The sequence below is a fragment of the Artemia sp. Qi Xiang Cuo genome, chromosome 5 (assembly GCF_049724085.1).
Source record: "Artemia sp. Qi Xiang Cuo chromosome 5, ASM4972408v1, whole genome shotgun sequence".
NCBI lineage: Eukaryota > Metazoa > Arthropoda > Branchiopoda > Anostraca > Artemiidae > Artemia > Artemia sp. Qi Xiang Cuo.
In genome coordinates this window covers 36,065,321-36,087,236 of record NC_142798.1, presented here as the reverse complement: position 1 = coordinate 36,087,236, position 21,916 = coordinate 36,065,321, and the positions used below count along the sequence as shown (strand labels likewise).

General features: G+C 36.7%; 1 protein-coding gene across 2 annotated transcripts in view; it reads right to left on the bottom strand.

Moving 5' to 3' along the window:
• Tsp66E (Tetraspanin 66E) overlaps window positions 1-19,637 on the bottom strand; it is a 39,241-nt gene extending 19,604 nt beyond the window's left edge. The window contains exons 1-2 of one of the 2 annotated variants that reach the window (XM_089089530.1): window positions 19,619-19,637; window positions 19,402-19,444 (exon numbers count right to left, since the gene is read on the bottom strand). The gene's annotated coding sequence lies outside the window, so the exon portion shown is untranslated. Of the gene's footprint in view, window positions 1-19,401; window positions 19,550-19,618 lie in introns of those variants that run through there. The other variant, XM_089089529.1, reaches the window with a different exon arrangement.
• Between the last annotated feature and the right edge of the window lie 2,279 nt (window positions 19,638-21,916).

Sequence of the window (21,916 nt, the reverse complement as noted above, 5' to 3'; positions counted from 1 at the left end):
GCCCAGAAAACAGAATTAAGAAAAGCTGAAACTTTCGGAAGCTTTAGTCAAAAGCTATATTGTCAAGGAAAACTTAAGTCTTAAGAAGAGAATGGTAATTAGTTCTGAAAGGGGTGCAAATCCAGGGAAGGGCGGGTTTGGGGCCTAGGTCCTCCTAAACTTCATAGCTTTTACAATATACTCCACATTTTAAATGATCATCACATAAATACACACATGCTTTGCCAAAAATACAATATACTCCACATTTTAAATGATCATCACATAAATACACACATGCTTTGCCAAAAATACAAAATAAATCCCACTAAAAACTGGGGATCATGATTCAAATGGAATTCGGGATCCCATGCCAACGATTATAAAAACAAGAGAACAAAAGAAAAAAAAACAACATTCTTAGCGTGACATTAAAAATTTCGGAAATCGGAAGGTCTCTGAAATGCCCTAAAACCTGACTACCTTTAGGCACTGAATGAATAAAAGAAAAAAGAATCTAATAGAAAATATTTTACTGTAAGAAAAATAAGCTATATTTTCTTTATGAAACATTAAATACGAGCTAGATAATTTAACGTTAAAAAAAAAAAAAAAAATTTAAAGACCCTGCACATTGCAAACGCAAAACTTCACGTAACGCTTAGTTCTAAAGTTATTATATTTCACTGTATGGTTCTTATGTCTATTTTCTTTGTACCAAAATAGGCTAGTCATTCTACGTAAAAAAGAAAGGACCTGGAGCAAACTGCAACACAAATGATTTTTAAACCTAAATATCATCTGGAAAATACCGTACAGAAAGTCTGCAAAAACCCAAAACCAGGAAATCCCCCAAAATCGCACTAAGACTCACATTTTAGCCCCCCCCCCAAAAAAAAAAGAAGCTTTGGAATCAAATAAAAAAGGGCCTTTTATTATGCATTCGGACCTGCTGAGAACGAATATCAGACCAAAAAACATATAAACGCCAAATTTTGCGGAGAAAAGAATGAATTCAGAATGGCATTTTATACCTTATCTTACTAACTGAATTACACAAAATTTAGGTACGATAGTACGATCTCGAATTCACATAGCAAAAACTTCTTAGGCAGCCCAAAAGACCAAAAACACATTTTCTTTTAGCATTTGAGTAACACTAAAAAACATACACATTAAGTTTACGCATTAGAAAAGATATTTGTAATAAGAAATACGTACAAACGGTCCATCATACCACCAGCGATTTCAACTTTCTTATTGTTAAGACAGTTGTTTCTATTACGATTACGACGGAAGTTTCGATTGTAGGTAGTGATACAGATTGTTGGTTCCACTGATTCATCAACCCCCCCCCCCAAAAAAAAACGAGTTTGACTCGGTTAATTATTGTAATTTCTGTTCGTTTTGGGTTTCATTTATTTATCAATCCTGATTTGTGGTAGTTTCACGCTTGGCATATTAGTTGATTTTAGTTTTCCTCATTTTTTGTTTAATGGAGTTCTTTACTTTTTTTTTAACAAATAACTTTATGGAAAAAGTTGTTTTCAATTAATTTCTGCTTGTCTTAGATTCACTTAGTCTTTTCAGGGAAAAAGAAAAAATTACTTTAAACGTTTTCGTCTTTTAAAAACTTATAGTTTTGCCTGCTATTTGTATGCTGGAGAAAAATTTTCAGCAATTTTTAACAACATACACCCTTTTAAAAATCTGGACACAATTAGTACTGCTTAATATAGTTTCATACCTCCTCTAGTTGATCTGAAATGGAAAACTTGATACCATTCGCAAAGAAATCTGTTTACTTTCTTTGATAGCTTGGATACACTTACGCTATTTTGATTTGTTTAAATTTTAAGAGCAGAAATGGGAGGGTTGGCGTGGGAGGGTGGGCGCAGGAGGGGGATTAGTTGCCCTCAAATCACTCTCGACTATTAAAAAGGGCATCAGCCCTTTCTATTTTCAATCGAATGAGCCCTTTTCGAAGTTCCCACGACAACTCCTTCGAATTCGGAGAAAAATTTTCAGCAATTTTTAACAGCATACACCCTTTTAAAAATCTGGACACAAATAGTACTGTCAAATTTAGTTTCATAATTCCTCTAGTTGACCTGTAATGGAAAACTTCGATACCATTCGCAAAAAAATCTGTTTACTTTCTTTGATAGCTTGGATACACTTACGCTATTTTGATTTGGTTAAATTTTAAGAGCAGAAGTAGCCCTGAAAGTATGAACTTAATACCCTCAGTGGTTCTTGGGATAGTGCTGAGATGCCTTATTGGGAATTAGCATTATCACAATGCATTTTGATTTAATTTAAAGGCAACATTTAGTTCTTAAACATATAAAAATTGGATTTGAGGAAGACTAAAATCTATTCTATAAATCATATACAACTTTCTATATAAACCTTATATGCCCCCAGGGCATAACTTACAACCCTTGCACTGAGGACTCTGAGGGGGCTATCATCCTAAAAGACCTAATTTCAAAAACTTTCAACTAAGTTGAATAAAATGCATAACTAAAAATTTTGAATTTATGTGTTTTAGGAAATGGGGGCGTGATAGGGGCTTTAGTGTCTCTCTAATCACTTTCAACTATTAAAGAAGGAACTGGCCCTTTAAATTTTTAAGTGAATAAGCCTTTTTGAAGTCTCGATGACATCAATTTAAGTAAAAACTTTAAATGCCACCAGGGTATAAATAACAACCCTTGCCCTGAGGACTGTGGGGGGAGGGGTTTGATCTTCAAATATCAAATTTCCGAATCTTCCAACTACGCTGATTAAAAAGGATTCATAAAATTTTGATTGGATGTGTTTGGCGAAAAGGAGGGCGTGAGAGGGGGGTTAGTTGCCCTCAAATCCCTTTCGACTATTATAAATGGTACTAGTCCTTTTTAATTTCAAATCGAATGAGCCCTTTTTCAACTTTCTACGACAAAGATTTCAATAAAAACCTTATATGCCCCCAGGGCATAACTTATAATCCTTGCCCTGAGGGTTGTGCGTAAGTGTCCTCCTTAAAAATATTTTTTATATCTGTAAATAAACTACCCTTAACAAACGGGCTATCTCAAAATGTTGTTGGTAGTGGTTTGGGAAAATAAAGGGTGTGGGGGGGCTAGCTGCCCTCCAATCAATTTCGACTATTAAAAAGGGTACTAGCCCTTCGAATTTCCAGTCGAATGAGCTTTTATTGAAGTTTCTACGACAACGCCTTCTTTAAAAACCTTATATAACCCCAGGGCATAACTTAAAACCCTTGCCCCGAGGGATGTGGGGAAGTGTCCTCCTCAAAAACATATTTTCTATCAGGAAATCAACTACGCTGGACAAAATGGCTATCTCAAAATTTTGATTGGATGTGTTTGGGGGAATGAAGGGCGTGAGGGGGGGGGGGGCTAGTAGCAATCCAATCGCTTTCGACTATTAAAAAGGGTACTAGTCCTGTGAATTTCCAATCGAATGAGCCTGTTTTGAAGTTTCTATGACAACGCCTTCTATAAAAACCTTATATCCCCCCAGGGCTTAACTTAAAACCCTTGCCCTGAGGGTTGTGGGGGAGTGTCCTCCTCAAAAAAATATTTTATATCCGGAAATCAAAAACGCTGAACAAAATGGCTATCTCAAAATTTTGAGTGGATGTGTTTGGGGGAATGATCGGCGTGGGGGAGGGGGCTAGTTGCCCTCCAATCACTTTCGACTATTAAAAAGGGTACAAGCGCTTTGAATATCCAATCGAATGAGCCTGTTTTGAAGTTTCTACGACAACGCCTTCTATAAAAACCTCATATGCCCCCAGGGCATAACTTACAACTCTTGCACTGAGGGCACTGAGGGGGTTGTTATCCTAACAGACCTAATGTCCAGAACTTTTACCTACGCTGCACGACTTGAATGTCTAGTAACTTTTAGTATGGGTGTTTGAAGACAAGATTGATGTATGTGGGCGGTCATTCTCTCTCCAATAACTTTTACCTAATAATAAAGGCTCCTGCTATTTAAATTTCAATGCGAACTAGCCCGTTTGAGGTTTTTGAGACAACGCTTTCAATAAAAACTTTATATGCCCCAAGGGCATAACTTACAACCCTTGCCCTGAGGGCTGTGGGGGGAGGGGTTGCCATCCTGAAATACCTAATTTCCAAAAGTTTTAACTACGTTGAATAAAATGGCTATCTAAAAATTGTGATTGGATGTGCTTTGGGAAAAGGTGGGAGAGAGAGGGGGGTTAGTTGCCCTCAAATCACTTTTGACTATTAAAAATGGTACTAGTCCTTTGAATTTCAAATCGAATGAGTCCTTTTTCAAGTTTCTACGACAAAGATTTCAATAAAAACCTTATATGCCCCCAGGGCATAACTTATAATCCTTGCCCTGAGGGTTGTGGGCGAGTTTCCTCATCAAAAATATGTTTTCTATCTGGAAATCAACTACCCTGAACAAAATAGCTATCTCAACATTTTTATTGGAGGTGTTTGGGGGAATGATGGGTGGAGGGGGGGCTAGTTGCCCTCCGATCACTTTGGACTATTAAAAAGGGCACTAGCCCTTTGAATTTCCAGTCGAATGAGCTTTTATTGAAGTTTCTACGACAAAGCCTTCTTTAAAAACCTTATATCCCCCCAGGGCATAACTTAAAACCCTTGCCCCGAGGAATGTGATGGAGTTTCCTCCTCAAAAACATATTTTATATCTGGAAATCAACTACGCTGAACAAAATGGCTATCTCAAAATTTTGATTGGATGTCTTTGGGGGAATGAAGGGCGTGAGGGGGGGGGGGGCTAGTTGCAATCCAATCACTTTCGACTATTAAAAAGGGCACTAGTCCTTTGAATTTTCAATCGATTGAGCCTGTTTTGGATTTACAACGACAATACCTATAAAAACCATATATGCCCCCCAGGGCGAAGCCTAAAACCCTTGCTTTGTGGGTTTTGGGGGAGTGCCCACCTCAAAAAAATATTTTCTATCTGGAAATCAACTATGCCGAACAAAATGGCTATCTAAAAATTTTGACTGGATGTGTTTGGGGGAATGATGGGTGTGGGGGGGGGGGGGCTAGTTGCCCTCCAATCACTTTCGACGATTAAAAAGGGTACTGGCCCTTTGAATTTCCAATCATATGAGCCTGTTTTGAAGTTTCTACGACAACACCTTATATAAAAAGCTCATATACCACACGGGCATAACTTAAAACCCTTGCCTAGAAAGCTTTGGGGGAGTCTCCTACTCGAAAACATATTTTCTATCTGGACATCAAGTATGCTGTACAAAATGGTTATCTCAACGTTTCTATTAGATGTATTTGGGGAAATGAAGGGCATGGGGTGGGGGCGAGTTGCCCTCCAATCACTTTCGACTATTAGAAAAGGGTACTAGCCCTTTGAATTTACAATCGTATGATCCTGTTTTGAAGTTTATAAGACGACAACTTCTATAAAAACCTTATATGCCCCAAGGCCATAAGTTAAAACATTTGTCCCAAGAGTCGTGGGGGAGTTTCCTCATCAAAAAAATATTTTCTATCTGGAAATCAACTACGCTGAACAAAATGGCTATCTCAAAATTTTGATTGGATGTTCTTGGGGGATTGATGGGCGTGGTGTTTTGAAGTTTCTACGACAACGCCTTCTATAAAAACCTCATATACCCCCAGGGCATAACTTAAAACCCTTGCCCAGCGGGATTTGGGGGAGTGTTCTGCTCAAATACATATTGTCTATCTTGAAATCAACTACGCTGAACGAAATGGCTATATAAAAATTTTGATTGGATGTGTTTGGGGGAATGATGGGTGTGGAGGGGCTAGTTTCCCTCCACTCACTTTCGACTATTAAAAAGGGTTCTGGCCCTTTTAATATCCTATCGCATGAGCCTGTTTTTAAGTTTCTACGACAACGTCTTCTATAAAAACTGTATATGCCCCCAGGGTATAAGTTTAAACTCTTGCCCTGAGGGTTGTGGTGGAGTATCCTCATCGAAAACATAATTTCAATCTGTAAACCAACTACGGTGAACAAAATGGCTATCTCAAAATTTTGATTGGATGTGTTTGGGGGAATGATGGGCGTGGGGGGGGGGCTAGTTGCCCTCCAATCACTTTCGACTATTAGAAAACGGTACTAGCCCTTTGAATTTCCAATAGAATGAGCCTTTCTTGAAGTTTCTACGACAACACCTTCTATAAAAACCTTATCTAATCCCAAGGCATAACTTAAAACCCTTGCCCCGAGGGTTGTAGGTAATTGTCCTACTCAAAAAACTTATATTCTATCTGGAAATCAACTACGCTGGACAAAACGGATATCTCAAAATTTTGATTGGATGTGTTTAGGGGAATGATGGGCACGGGAGGAGGGCTAGATGCCCTCCAATCACTTTCGACTATTAAAACGGACACTAGCCCTTTGAATTTCCAATCGAATGAGCCTTTTTTGAAGTTTCTACAACAACACCTTCTATAAAAACCTTATACGCCCCCAGGGCATAACTTAAAATCCTTGCCCCGAGGGTTGTGGGGGAGTGTCCTCCAAAAAGACATTTTCTATCTGGAAATCAACTACGCTAAACAAAATGGCTATCTCAAAATTTTTTTTGGCTGTGCTAGGGGAATTGGTGGGCGTGGGGTGGAGGCCGTATGGTCCCTCCCATCGTATTCGCAAATTAATCACGGTAAAAGCTCTATGAATTTATTCTCGAAGGATCCTTTTTTGAATCTTATGCGACAACGTATTCAATAAGAACTTAAAATGACCCCAGGGCATAACTTAAAACCCTTGCCCTAAGGGTTGTGAGAGAGTCTCCTCCTCAAAAAGATATTTTCTATGTGGATATCAACTACGCTGAACTGAATGACCATCTCAAAATTTTGATTGGATGTATTTTATTTTCAATGCTGTAAGAACTGGAAAAGAAACTATTTGTAATATAATTCGTTTTCAGTTAAGCCCCACTGATGCAGTAGGTTTTATTTCATTTCACTGTATTTTTTATTTCACTGTAATTTCATTTTTATTTTCAATGTTGTAAGAACTGGAAAAGAAAATATTTGTAATATAATTCGTTTTCAGGTAAGCACCAATGACGCAGTAGGCTTTTAGTTTTTATTTACAGTTAAGGAAGAGGGCAATATCCAAACTCTTGTTTTTAGGGAAACTATATTCGTCTTGAACAAAAAAAAATGGCTATCTCAAAATTTGTATCGGATTGGTTTGGAGAAAAAGAGCGTGGGGGAGCTAGGGGCCCTCCGATCTCTTTTGACTCTTAAAAATTGAACTCGAACTTTCAATTTCCATTCAAATCAGCCCTCTCTGAAGTTTATAGAAACATCCCTTCCGTAGAAACCATATATGACTCCAGGGCATAGCATTCGACGTCTAGCCTCGAGCCCAGGGTGGTGCTTTTTGCACGGGAGTTTTTCTTATCTGAGCTTTGAAGTAGCTTTAGTAAAATAGATAACTAATAATTTTAATCGGATGCACTTTGGGGAGAGAGGGCGTGGGGGGATGGTTTCCCTCTGATCTCTTTTGACTCTTAAAATCCGAACTAGAACTTTCAAATCAAATGAGCCTTCTCTGAAGTTTATAGGAGCATCCCTTCCACAACAGCTGTATATGCCCTCCGGGCCCTGAAGGATTGTGTCAACCCCAGAGTTTTCGTTATGTGATCTTTGGGCCATTTTGAAAAATGGCTCTCTCAAATTTCTTATCGAATGGGTTCGAGAAAAATAGGACGTGGAGGGGGTGGGGGGAGGGGCTAGTTGCCCTCCAATCTCTTTTGTCAATTAAAAAGAGAATGAGAACTTTTAATTTCCAATCATATGAGCCTTTTCCGAAGTTCATACAAGCATCCCTTCCATAAGAACTATATATGCCCCCAGAGCAATGCTTACAACGCCTGCCTCCGGGCCCTGCCTTCGGATGGGCTTGGGGGAAAAGGGTGTCTGGAGGGGGGCTAGTTGCCCTTAACTTTCATGATTCTTAAAAAGTGAACTAGAACTTTAAAATTCCAGTCAAATGAGCCGTCTATGAAGTTTATACAAGCATCCCTTTCATAAAAACCATACATGCCCTTAGGGCATAACTTAGAATGCCTTCCACTAGGCCTTGGGGGTTGTATTAGCACCTGAGTTTTTCTTATCTGACCGTTTAACTATTTTTAACAAAATATCTATATCAAAATTTTCATCAGATGGGTTTGGAAAAAGAAGGCGTGGGGGGGGGGGGGGAATAGCTGCCCTCGGATATCTTTTGATTATTAAAAAGTGAGCTCGAACTTTCAATTTCCAATCTAAGGAGCCCTCCCTGAAGTTTATGCGAGCATCCCTTTCATAAAAACCATATATGCCTCAGGGCATAACTTACAATGCCTGCCCCCGGGCCCTGGGGGGTTGTGTTGACACCTGACCTTTTTTATTTGACTTTTGAGCAATTTTGGCTATCTCAGAATTTTTATCATACGCATTTGGAGGAAAAGGGGCGTGGGGGGGGGGGTAGTTGCCCTCCAATCTCTTTTGACTGTCAAAAATTGAACTAGAAATTTCAATTTCCAATCAAATGAGCCCTGTCTAAAGTTTTTACGAGCAACCTTCCAATAAGAGCCATATATTCCCCCAGGGCATAACTTACAACGCCTGACCTCGGGCCCTGGGGGGTTGTGTCGACCCCCGAGTTTTCGTTATATTGTCTTTGAACTATTTAAAAAAAAGGCTAATCTCTAACCTCTAATCTGATTTGACTCTTAAAATGTGAACTAGAACTTTCAATTTCCAATCAAATGAGCCCTCTTTGAAGTTTATACGAGCATCCCTTCCATAAGACCCGTATATGCCCACAAAGCATAACTTACAACGCCTGCCTCCGGCCCCTGGGGGTTTGTCTCGACACCCGAATTTTTGTTATATGATCTTTGAACTATTTTTAACAAAATAGCTATCTCAAAATTTTTATCGGATGCACTGGGGAAAAAAAGTTTGGGGGGGGGGGGGGACGCTGGTTACCCTTCAATATATTTTGATGCTTAAAAAGTGAAATAGAAGTTTCAATTTTCAATCAAATCAGTCCTCTCTGAAGTTTATACAAGCATTCCTTCCATAAGAACCATATATGCCCCGAGGGCATAACTTATAACCCCTGCCCTGAAGACTGTGGGGGATTCTCCTGCTCAAAGACATAATTTCCAGAACTTTCAACTACGATGATTTATTCTTTAATAGTAATTTCTGGTCGTTTTGAGTCTGAATTTTAACAGGTATTTGTATCTAACTTTTTTTGAAAAACTTATTTTTTCAGAAAGTTCTTTTTTAAATTGATTTTTTGTTCATTTTTGATTGAAAAAAGTTTCAAGTTTTTAAGAATTCCTTATTTCAAAATCAAACTTAAAAAAAAATATCAAATGTTCATCAATGTATCAAAACTGGTATCAAAGTAACAATATCAAAGTGAAAAAATAGGGTTTGTGTCAACCTTGGAGTCTTTATTATCTGATGTTTGAACAATTTTGAACAAAATGGCTATCTCAAAATTTTATCAGATGGGTTTGGGGAAACGGGCGTGGGGGGGGGGGCTAATTAACCTTCGGTCTGTTTTGAGTCTTTTAAAGTGAACTAGAACTTTCTATTTTCAATCAAAAGAGCCCTCTCTGAAATTCAAGCATCCCTTCTATAAGAACCTATACCCCTGCCCTGAAGACTGTGGGGGATTCTCCTGCTCAAAGATATAATTTCCAGAACTTTCAACTACAATGAACAAAATGACTATATCAAAATTTTCATTGGATGTGTTTTGGGAAATGGTGGGCGTGGAAGGGGTGTTAGTTGCTTTCCAATCACTTTCGACTATTAAAAAGGGAACTAGCCATTTAAATTTCCAATCAAATGAGCCCTTTCTGAAGTTTCTACGACAACGCTTTCTATAAGAACCTTATATGCCCCCAGGGCATAACTTACAACCCTTGCCCTGAGGGCTGTGTGGGGGTTGTTATCCCCAAAAACCTAATTTCCAGAATTTTCAACTACGTTGAACAAAATGGCTATCTCAGAATTTTGATTCGATGTGTTTGGAGAAAAGGTGGGCGTGAGAGGGGGGTTAGTTGACCTCCAATCACTTTCAACTATTAAAAAGGCCACTAGCCCTTTGAATTTCCAATCGAATGAGCCCTTTTTGAAGTTTCTACAACAATGCTTTCTGTAAAAACCTTATATCCCCCAGGGCATAACTTACAACCCTTGTCCTGAGGGCTGTGGGGGAGTGTCCTCCTCAAAAACATAATTTCTATATGGAAATCAACTACGTAGAACAAAATGGCTATCTCGAAATTATTATTGGATGTGTTTGGGGAAGTGGTGGGCGTGGAAGGTGTGTTAGTTGTCTTCCAATCACTTTTGACCTTAAAAAGGGCACTAGAATTCTCGATTTTCAATCGAATGAGACCCCTTTGGAGTTTCTACAACGACCCCTTCCATATGAAGTGCCTCTGGGAAAAATATAGGCAACGCTATAGCATTGCCTCTGATGGGAGGGTGTAAAGAGGGAGGCTATGAATAGATTGGGATGGAAGAAAAGCACGCATAGCTGTGTTGGCCTCAGATGGCTTGGTGCTGCAATGAATTGTTAGTAGTAGTAGTAGTACGTGTCAAAACTATTACCATAGTATACCTATATCCAATTTTAAAAGAATTTCAGACCTGTTGCATATCAATCATTTAAAAATGATTTGCATATGGGTAACAATGGAAGTAAGAATTTTGTTGTTTAGGGTGTTTTTTTTTTTTGGTAAATTTGTAGTTTTAAACATAATTTAGCTAGGATGAAAGTGAATATATTACTTGATGCCTTTTTTATGCTCTTTCATACTTCAATAATTGCTTCTGGGGGGAATTACATTCTGAGCCATTAATAAGACCCCAAAAGGTAAAACAGAGAAACCAAATGTTAAAAACTTGACTCTAAAAGAAATGTCTAGTGAGAAAAAATTCTACTTGCAACAGATTCAGGAATGGTAATTTTTATTTTCTTTAGTCTTAATAGTAAAATGTGATTTTGGAAACAAATTTGGAGGGATTTTTAGAAAGAGCCCGAAATCCCTATAAAAATGACATCACAGCAAAACTGACATCATTTTAGAGGGGTTTCTGGCTTTTTGAACAATTTCAGCAAATTTATTCTCACAATACCATTTTACTGTTAAGACCAATGGAAATAATAATTACCATTCTTTGATCAGCCACAAAGGGTGATTTTTTCTCACAAGTCTGTTTTTTTAGAAAATTTTTTTTTAAACTGTTGGTTACTACACGCTGTTTTTAGCCGTTTTATTCCTTTGAGGGCTCAAAACATAATTTCTCCTAGAAGCAATTATTGAATTATGAAATAGCATAAAAAAGGAAATGATGCACTCACTTTCATCCTAGCTAAATTATGTTGAAAGCTGCAAATTTACCATCTGTTTCCAAGTTTTGTATAAACATACAGTCTAGGACTATATATAGAACTGTAAGGGGGATGCACTTGTGACTGAAACAGTTATTATTTTAGGAAAAAGCACAAAAAGGCATCAAATAGTATTTTCATCTTGTCCCTAGCTTTGTTAGGAAATCTCAGAGACTAAAATCTACAGCAAGTACTTCAATGTAAGCATAAATCACCTTTGACAAAGTGCTTCATCCTTTTAGAAAATTGAGAATAAATAAACTTTACAAAAGATGCAATTTTGGAACCACTGTCAAAATTTTCCTTCAAAACAGGATAACTCTGCTTAGTTGTGACTTGGAACAATATCTCTTGAATCTGTCATTATATTTTGACAATGCAAAACGTGGACACTATATCCATTACACCCAGATAAGAAAAGAATATTCAATTCAATCAGGTTCCTGATTCTAACACAAAATGAGCTCCTGACAATTTTTTTAGCTACGAAATGTTCAAACTGTCATTACTTGGTTATTTTTTTTTTTGCAAAAAAAAGAGTTGTGATCAGCATCAATGCATCACAATACATCTGATCTTCTCTGAAATGTAGCCACATTGACTTTTTCTTTATAAAATTAAGTTAAAATGGCAGCTAATATTATATTGACAAAACTATGTTTCAAGTGTTGAAAATTCTTGTCTGATGTAGTGGAATACCAGACCAACTAAAAATGTTTCTTCAGCTGAATTCAAATGTAGATATTGGCTTCTATTATGAGATTCATTTCTTTTGAGAATAGGCCTATCTTGTAGTAACCTTGTTGAAATTTTCGACAGAAAGCAACAGGCCCTGTTGATATATAGGTGACTTGCTTGAAACTTCACTGAACATGTAAAACAGATGAGAAACGATTAGTATCGAAATCAAAGGGTTCTTTGACAAAAACATAGTTGTCGAATTTATGGGTACTTTCCCAACAACAAGAGATTTTCATGATGATTATTTGTAATAATATTTCATATGAAAAAAAAAAAAAATTTTTTTCAATTGTAGTTTTACTGATTTGATTTTTTTAATCATCTACTGATCATTTTACTGATCATTTTTAATCATTTTACTAGATTTTTTTAATCATCTGAGGAACTGCTGCTTGGCCTCATATTTTTAAGCATTTGACTTGGTTGATCACAACACCCTAATTCATTTCTCAGTTAATAATTTTAAGTAGACCCTTTCTTAGTAAATTTTATATATGTTTTCTTTTAAATAGATCCCAAGCTATAAAATACAAAATATTCTCTCTGAATCCCTCCCTAGTTAGCATATAATTCCCCAAGGAACCTTGATAGGAACACTCTTATAGGTAGTATTCATTAATGAAATTGGCAAGATTCCCTCAAAGCTGTTAATATGTAGATGACTAGCTGATCCTTGAAGCAGGCCTCCCGCTAGATTTTTTGTGAAAAATATGAACTTTTGACCACAAAAATATGAACTTTATGAACTATTGATTGCGCTTTTTATGAACCTAAATTTACAATAGGTGCACCTCAGAAACTGTCCGTGGACACAAAAAGTGGCGGTTGGTGTGCAAAAATTTGCACATTAGGGGGGTGGGGGTAATTTTATTTCTGATGTAAATGAGAGGTAATTTTAAAATTTCCCCCCTACCCCCCTAATGTGCAAATATATACCCTGAATTGGTATATAAGGGGGTGGCGGCTAAAAATGACAAAAATGACTATTATATTCGCAAAGAGCATAAAAAAAGGCATCGAGTGGTATATTCACTTTAGTCGTAACTCAATAATATGATTGGGTAAATATTTACCCAAAATACAATAGTACAAAATAGTCCACTCTACTTGTTCCTTTTTTTTGGCAAAACATAACAAAATTAAGGACGACTTCCGTTTGTTTACCCTGCTCTGTATCCGCTCAACCTCTCAGGCTGCCTCATCATCTTTGCGCATTTTCCGGCTCAAAGCCTCAATCAAATTTTGTGTGAGGCTTATTTCTACAAGTCTTTGGCATCTATGGCTTTTCTCAGCTTTTCATTAGCTTCTTGAAGAAGCCTTTCTGCTACTTGTCTCTTCTCCTTTTCAACTGACTTCTTCTCAATCAAATCTTTTTCCAGGTGTTCAATGGTCTTCTTCTCTTCTTCTTCTTCTATTTAACAGCAGGCGGGCTTTTCAGTAATACTATTTAGCCCTTTTCCTTTTGCTTCACTCTGTGGGCTACAGAGCTACTGGCTTGATTGCCTCATGATTATTAGATATTTTCAGATATCTTTCAGTAGATCTTTCGACTCTAGGGGTTCAATTATGAGATGATAGATGTCGATTTCTATGCTCTGTGTGCAGGTATAGTTGGCTAGGCTCTTGGCTGATAGTGAGATTTTGTGGTGTTTGAAGCATTTTAACAGTTTACAAGTATGTTGTGCAGACGTCAGCATATTACATTCAAATAGATAATGGTCAATTGTTTCATTATTCATATTACAGTGCCTGTAAAGAGGGGACAGGGGAATTGAACCACTTGAATTAGAAAACTTATACGAGAATGCAAGAAAATTTAGTCCATTTGTTCCAGAACGAATTCTATGATAAATTTTAGAAACATGCTTATTGGGAAAGGGGGAAAGGATAGGATTAATCTTAATAAAATTAATATCTGATAGCCTCCATCAGTAAATATCTCTAATCAGGATTGGTCTCCCACTTGGCTGGTCAATATTTATAGCATTTTTTGCTATTTCATCAACCTGATGATTACCACTTATGCCAGAGTGGATAGGAATGTACTAAAAATAAGTTTTTATGCCACTTGAAGCAAAATTATCTATAATACTAAGACAATGATAAGTGTCAATGTCCAACTTGTACTGAGGAGCTGAGGCCAGCAACTCAAGGCTTGATAAAGAGTCGGAATATACAATAATATTATTTGAATTTGCAATCAATGGTTTTCCTTAAGGTGTATCAGTCAAAGCACTTTGCTTGACAAAACGGCTGGCAGTCATCATTACTAGTCGACGCATTTCGTCATTCAGAATGTTGATAAGTGGTTCTTCTTGTTGAAACAACTCTGTGAACTGAGCAAATAGCTTTCCAAAAGATATGACAAAGAGGACTAACACTTTAGTTGTGGTACACTCGAGACTGCTAGAAATCTCTTGCTATCCACTAGACTTTATCAATTCTGGTCTTTTCTTAGAGATGAATTTCAGGAAATACTCATTGAGAGCATCCCATTGCTCATCAAGTCTCTCAGCTGAAACAACAAGGGTTAGCCATCGACTTGGCACATGTTTCAGCTAAACGGGCAGGCCAACCACTAAAGAAGTAGAAAATTCGAATCGCAAAATTGGAAACTTTGGATCTGTGATGGTCCAAACCTTTCAAAAAAGCATTGTGGACTATGTGTATGTTGCCTGTCCCAATGTCAGCTAGGCCTTGGTTGCTGTGCACAGTTCTAACTTCGGAATCAAATAACCTCCAAACTTTCTTGTTGACATTAGGTCCATCACTTCCCACCATCAAGACTTGATGGAGATCAAGGTTAGCATCCTTTAGAGCTTGTAGTAGGTGCTGATGTAAATCTTCCACTTTTGCATGTCCTATGAAAAAGGACTGTAGGTGGAGTACAGAGACTCTTTCTTCACTAGATACTGGTCTCCAACCAGTATCTAATCATGATATTCAACTTCTTTGCACCTTTGGCATTTGTAGTCTCATCATAAAGCAATGCCAAGTAAGAAGATCCAATGTCGTGTAGAAGGTCCTTGCAAAAAGCATTAGTGTGAATCCATGTAAAAAACAAAAGAAAAAGAAAAAAAAAGAATAATCAATCAACTTATGATCTTCTGCCAAGAAGTTATGTTACAGTTCATAAGCTTAAATCAACTATTTAGGAATATTACTACTAGAAAACTCTATGAAGGTAGCAAAGACTCAAGACAAAAAAAGGAAAAGACTAAAAGATAGCTTAGTACAAGAAGATATAGGGGCCAAATTAGATGTAACAAATTAGAAACCAAATTAGATGTAACAATGTCTTTTTGAACAGAAGAAAATGTATGTTCACAAAACATGCTGAGTGTTACAGCTTGAAATGTTCTAAATAAAACTTTTGCACCTACATTTGCTTTGCTTGTCCTTTATAAGGAAAAAGACAGCAACTGCAAGTGCTTTCCAGCTGATGACAAGAAATGAACTTTATGAACCTTTTTTCTAACCATTTATAAACCTAGGTTAAAAATATGAACTTTTTTCATAATTATGAACCCAGTGGGCCTGTATGTCATAGAACTATCAAATGACCCATCACAATCCTACCCATGTTTTGGACAAAGCTAAGAATTTACATACAAAAGTAAATTCAACTAAGTCAAATATAATGCCAATAAACTTCTTAAAAATTTTGAAATCCACTAACATTTTCAACTGTCAAATCATTTATACATTTACCCTATAACTTGGTAAATATTGAGCAGTTCATATTATTGATTTAAAAATACAGTGGACATACCACTAGATGCCATTTTCTATGCTTTTTTTAATATTATAATTACTTTTCTTCCAAATTCAGTTTTAAGGCTTTTTTGGACTGTTGAAAACGATAATTTCTTTCTATGTTTTTTTTCGGTATAAAAAGGGTTAAAACATTTGTTTCAAACTTTCTATTTCATTATAAAATCCATTTTGTTTAAGTTGTGTAAACCGCAATCATTGATTTGTCACAATTATGTTGGATGAAAAATTCAGAACAATTTCTCCATTTTTCCATCTACCATGTTCCTACTGTTAGCTTTGATGTTTTTTAAAATATAGGTGAAATGGCAGTTTACAAGTGGCCTAACAAAATAAGAAGAAAACATAGCAGGTTTTTGTTGATTTTTTTGGATTCAATTTAACCTTGACAAATCAATGTTTGTGAATTATACAACTTTTACAAAATAGATTTACAATGAAATAGTAAATTTGAAACACATGTCATAACTCATTTTTGTGTCTAAACAATGGTTCCATTGTAACTGAACCCCTGTATAACCAAACCCCCGTGATACTGAACCCTTGTGCTACTGAACCCTCATGCAACTGAACCCTTGTGCAACTCAACCCCATTTAACTAAACCCCCATGTAACTGTAACTGTGTGTAACCATGTAACTGTGTTTTAACAGAACACAGCTAATGAGCAAAAAGTGATGAAAGAGAGGGGTAATACCAAACTCTCAGCTACTATTCTTGGGAGACATCTGACAGTTTATAAGTGACCATGGAATTCCTGTGTTGTTTTAAAGTCACTTTTCTGTGAATAGGCAGCATGGCGGCAAAGTGCACCTGGTGACAATAAATCACATCAGTCCAGTTTTTGTCAGGAAAAAATTACTCAGTGATAATTTATTGCTCCCACTAGCATTTTGCACTTCTAGGTCCGGGCCTAGGGACCTAGTGGTAAGTCCAGGCCTGAGCATGGACATATTTCCTTTTGGTGAATTGACTTTTGCTTTAAGCACTCTCTGAAAGTTCCAACTTAATACACAAATCCCATTTTGAGATATGCCATTTTGAAAATCTGCATGCACATAGTGTCTTTTGATTTAGTTCAAGTTCCACCTCAAATACCTCATTCTCTCAAATTTTCAACTTGATATGTGTAGCCTTAATAATGCTAGTTTAATAGTAGCAGAGGTCATAGTAGCAGCAGGAGAAGTAATAATAGTGTTGAATTAGTAGTAGTAGTAGCAGTATTAATTGCAGCAGTAGCAGGTAGATGCCCCAGAAGTTTCATCTTGATACACTAAACTGTTTCAAAAAAAAATTGCTGATACACCTGTATCAGCAATCTGTATGTTATTGCAAGTTACCAATTGTTAAAATTTAAGGTTTTTATAGAAGGGATGATTTTAAAAAACTTTGAAGGAGGCTCATTCAATTGGAAATTGAAAGTTCAATTTCAAATAATCAAAGGTAATCACAGGACAATCCGCCTTTCCCTCTTAACCAACATCCCCCCCCCCAAATACATTTGATCAAAATAAAAATAAACATTTTGTTCAAAATTGTCTGAAGAACAAATAACCATGCCTTTCGGGTTAACAACCCCACCAGCAGCCTCTGGGGCAAGGGCTGTAAGTTAAGCTAGTTGCTCATTGCTAACACATAAGGTTTTTTGTAGAAAAAGTTTGTATGAACTTTGGGGGGGGGGGGCTCATTCGATTGGAAATCAAAATTTCCAGTGCACTTTTTCAGAGTTAAAAGTGATCAGAGGGCTTCCACCCCACCCTATTTTTCCCCCAAATATATCCAATCTAAATTTTATTTAAAACAGTTTAAAGGTTAAATAACTATACCATAGTTAAATAACTATGGTTCATAACCCTATTGTGTTTTACCCAATGTAGGTATGGTGGTTGAGTTGCACAAGGATTCAGTTATACAGGGGTTCAGTTACATAAGGGTTCAGTAGCACAATGGTTCAGTTGCATGGGAGTTGAGTTGCACAAGGGTTCAGTTGCACAGGGGTTTGTTTATATGGGGGTTCAATTGCATGGTGGTTTGGTTATACAGGGGTTCAGTTACATGCACACCCTAAACAATATAGAATAAAATAATTATTTTCAATGGTCCTAAAAGAGATTAAAATTTAAATTGCTAGAAAAGCAATTACTATATTCAGAAAGAGCATAAAAAAATGGCACCTAGTGATATATTCACTTTATTTGCAGGTCAATAATATGAACTGCTCAATATTTACCTATAACTCTACTCTCTTTGCAAATATCCCACAACAAAAAAAGCCCTAATATGTTAGCTGGTAAATTTGCAGTAGGTCTTGAAAGATGAAAGATGAAAATGTCAACTGATGTCTTTTTATTCTCTTTTATGATTCAATAACTGCTTCTGGGGCTAATTATATCTTGAGCCCTTAAAGGGGCCTCAAAGGTATTTCATTTTTGTAACCACACAAAGAAGTTATCAACACTAGTTAAGTTATTGAAAAGTGGTTAAAAACATTTCACTAGTTTATAAATAGGTTGTTCAAGAGTAGGCTAATATATTCCAAAAATACTTACTTATATCAATTCAAACCTCACTTATTAAGCAACTCAAATATAAACTGTTTTCCCACCATTTCAGGTTCTTCAAATGCCATCAACAAAAATAGCACAGAATTTTGAGATTTAAAACTTTGCTTTTGATAATTCAGGGTATATAGGCTATTTGCATGTTAGGGGGGTAGGGATGGGTAAATTTCATGGTAAATTTGCAGTGGGCCATATAATTTAGCTAGGATGAAAGTGAAAACATCATTTGATGCTTTTTTTATGCTCTTTCATTATTCATATAAAATACCTTCAGGGTCCCTATAAGGGCTCAGGATGCAATTAGGGTAAATTTTTGGCAGTTCATATTATTGACTTACAAATAAAGTGAACATACCACTCAATGCCTTTTTTTACGCTCTTTACAAATATACTAATTGCTTCTATCAGAAATTCAAATTCACCCACCCCCACCCCCTAATGTGCAAATATATAGGCCTACCCTGAGTTGGAATATACCATGAATGTCAACAGCAAAGTTTTGAATTGCAAAATTCAGTGCCATTTTTTCTTACAACAGCATTCAAAAACTTGAACTGGTAAGAAAACATTTTATATTTAAGTTGCGTAAATTTGAATTCCTGATAGAAGCAATTAGGCCTATTATATTTATAAAGAGCATAAAAAAATGCATCAAGTGGTATATGTTCACTTTATTCCTAGGTCAATAATATGAACTGCCAAAAATTTACTGCAATTAGCCACAGAAACAATTACTAAATTATAAAAGAGCATAAAAAAGGCATCAAATGTTGTTTTCACTTTCATCTTAGCTAAATTAGGCTATAAGGCCCACTGCAAATTTACCTGTTAGCCTATGTACCTTATCTTAAATGTAACTTTGAACTAGCCTATAGTTTTAATATACCAGCAATTTTTCAGCAGCCTACCTTTTTATTTATAAACTTTATTTGAATGATAGTCAAACACAATCTGATCTGATCTGACAGATTTGAGCCTCCTCTTGACAGCAATGTCAGTTGAGACTTCTTTCAATATGACTAATTTTCTTTCTTCTCAACACAATACCTTTAGCTGCAAATATTTTCAATGCAACAATAATTAATGCAACTCAGCTTCAATCTAAAAAGAAAAGTCAAACACAATTCAGTAGTGTTTATTTCTTTTCGAAATTGCGCTCGAGTTATTGTCAGTGTTACAAAATCAGATGCAAAGGATCATGCTTCCTTGAGCCCGAAATCCTGCTTTATGCAGCTTTATGCTAGGCTTCTATTTTTTCCCATGTTTCACGAATAAGTTAATGAGGGATATATTGTCGTTTGCTTTGATTAGTTTTCTTTCCGAAAAAACTTTCCGAAAAGAATGTTTTCAAAGGAAATTAAATAGCCATATTAAACTTAAGCCCAGCGGAAACAATTCCTATACATGGGCGCCCATAGGCTAAATTTTAGGGGGGAGGGGGGGGGGGCTTACCTGGTCTATTTGGCACTTCCAGTGCTGTATAATATTAATATCAAAAAAAAATATCATAGGCAGCATAGTGCTACCTAAGTAAAGTGCGATATGGGCACATTATATTCTTTATTTTTACTTTTTAGACCAGGGCACTTCTTATAGTTAAAAATGTCATAGAAACTTCAAAGAGAGCTCATGGAGGGCAACTCCCCCCCCGTGTCAATTATTTTCCCAAACGTATACATTCAAAATTTTGAGATAACCATTTTTTCAGCGTAGTTTGAAAGTCTGGAAATTATTACTTTGAGGATGACAACCCCCCGTCTATACGCACACAACCCTCAGTGTAAGGGTTGTAAGTAGTCCCCGAAGCCGCGCCAAGCCGAAATGACGGCGGAGAATGTGTGATTCAGTATCGGCAGCGGCGGATTTTTTTTTTGGCGGCGCGCCGCCGATTTTAGACCGGCGGCGTGCCACGGCGCGCCGATTTTTCTGATTAAAAATAATAATAAAAATTCCACTTCACCAAGCACGTTCAACCTCGATTTTAGTAAGGATTTTTAAATGGTTGGCTAAAAACATACAAGAAAAATATGACAAAACAGGAATTTGTTGGGCCGTGGGGAAAGTGTTATGTTTACCGTCGATCAAACCAAGTAGAATTCTCATTTTTAGCCACTAGACCCAGGGAAACCTATGATTTGTTTATGTTTAACATCGCATTGTTCCTATAAAATCCCGTGTTTAGTCATTTCCTTCTTATTAATGATTTGGGCTAATGCGTGTATAACTTTCAAAGTTTGAAGTTCAAACATCTCCTGTTCATCAAATACATACGAAAAGGAAGTGAAAAAACAACAAACAAATAACAACATCGAAAAAACACTGTATACAAATCAGATACCATGGCTTAACAACACCAACAATTTTAAACCAGCGTTTACATCACTACTGTTAAATTTGAGGCGCCTAAATTTTTTGGGCGGCGTGCCGCCTATTTTAGCCCGGGGGGGCGCCACGGCGCGCCGCTTTTTGTGGTTTAAAAAAATAATAAAAATTCCACTTCACCAAGCACATTCAACCTTGATTTTAGTAAGGATTTTTAAATGGTTGGCTAAAAACATACAAGAACAATATGACAAAACAGGAATTTGTTGGGCCGTGGGGAAAGTGTTATGTTTACCGTCGATCAAACCAAGTAGAATTCTCATTTTTAGCCACTAGACCCAGGGAAACCTATGATTTGTTTATGTTTAACATCGCATTGTTCCTATAAGATCCCGTGTTTAGTCATTTCCTTCTTATTAATGATTTGGGCTAATGTATGTATAACTTTCAAATTTTGAAGTTCAAACTTCTCCTTTTCATCAGATACATACAAAAAGGAAGTGAAAAAACAACAAACAAATAACAACATCAAAAAAACACTGCATACAAACCAAATAACATGGCTTGACAACACCAACTATTTAAATCAGCGGTTACATCACTTCAGGTACAATTCATGTAACAAAAGTGAGTTTGTTCACTCTGCCTGGAGTCATTTAACTTTTTGCAGTCACTATCAGTCCTGTCGTGCTAAAGAGCCGTTTAGCTGGGGCACATGTGGCCGGTACAGCCAGCTTGACGAGCGTAAACTGCCACTCGCGGGATCTGATACTAGTTTTGGACCTTGGGGTCCCACAGAATGCCGCAAATGGGCTTCTTCTTTGTATCTGCTGAAATAAGTTGTTTTATAAGGGAGAACAAACCTGCACCATAGGGCTCCTGTGCCCTACACTACAGAGGAACTAAACTGCACCTTTACCCTCTTTTCTTATCAACACGGAATAACCCTCCAAAATTCTTTTCTGAAAGAAGTGGTCAAGCTATAACGTTTCAAGTCAAAGTTTAAGGCTACTTCAACTTCAATGTGCTCTGCTAACTGTGCAAAAAAAATGTAATTCATTTCTATAGATATATTTCTATACTAGCTCTAGATAATCTACC